The sequence below is a fragment of the Cotesia glomerata genome, unplaced genomic scaffold, assembly GCF_020080835.1.
Source record: "Cotesia glomerata isolate CgM1 unplaced genomic scaffold, MPM_Cglom_v2.3 scaffold_1731, whole genome shotgun sequence".
Taxonomy (NCBI): Eukaryota; Metazoa; Arthropoda; class Insecta; order Hymenoptera; family Braconidae; genus Cotesia; species Cotesia glomerata.
The window spans coordinates 1846-2637 of NW_025402144.1; the positions used below are offsets into that span (position 1 = coordinate 1846).

At 27.7% G+C, this 792-nt stretch overlaps 1 long non-coding RNA gene across 1 annotated transcript; it reads left to right on the plus strand.

Moving 5' to 3' along the window:
* The first annotated feature begins 220 nt into the window (after nucleotides 1–220).
* Nucleotides 221–614, plus strand: LOC123273955. Its single transcript, XR_006511411.1, has 2 exons — nucleotides 221–420; nucleotides 505–614. It is a non-coding gene; the product is annotated as an uncharacterized LOC123273955 (long non-coding RNA).
* The last annotated feature ends 178 nt before the right edge of the window (nucleotides 615–792 follow it).

Here is a 792-nt window from a genome sequence, read left to right on the forward strand (position 1 = left end):
TTTTATTCCATGGCGTCAGTCTCCGTTGATAAGCAAGTAGAAATATTCCAAAAAATGTCCAGCTTTTCCAAATAACCTTTAGGAAAACTATTGATTTTGCTGAAAAATACACTCAATCTTTGATTCTGTCCGGCGTTCCTCGAAGTAACACCTCGGAACAAAGAAAATAGTGATCGGATGTGAAGTTGTTTGTGTGTTCCAACATTTGGGATTGGTAAGATATTATTAAAAAATAGTAAAAATTAATTTTTATAAAACACATTTCTTCTTATTTCTTTCCTTCAGATAAAATCGGATAATTCCTGTGACGCTAAAAAAGTAATTGATTTCTTCTCGAAAAGTAACTAGTCCGGTATTTCAAAGAACAAGTGCAAGCTTCAGAGAAGAAATTAACAGCTTTGAAAGATGTCTTTCTAAAAAGTAAAATTTTCACTTTTAAACATATTTATAATTGAAATTGTGCTAAAATATTTATGAAATTGGAGATTGATTTTATATTTACAGAAAGTGGAAGCGCTGAAGAAGCCAGAGATTTGATTTTAAATTGTCTGCAAAAAGAGATCTGGTTACACCCAGTGGATTATAAACCGGAAGAAATTGATGAGAAAGAAAAATTTTAATATTTAAATATTAATTAGTTGAATATTTAAATATTAATAAATTGTTTGTTGAAAATGAAAACTTTGATTGTTAATAAATTGATTGAGTTAAAAAATAAGTGTGCAATGATTTTCTTTAATAAAATAATAGAATTTTCTTGTTAATTTTCCAAGCTTTTTCGACTATATTTTC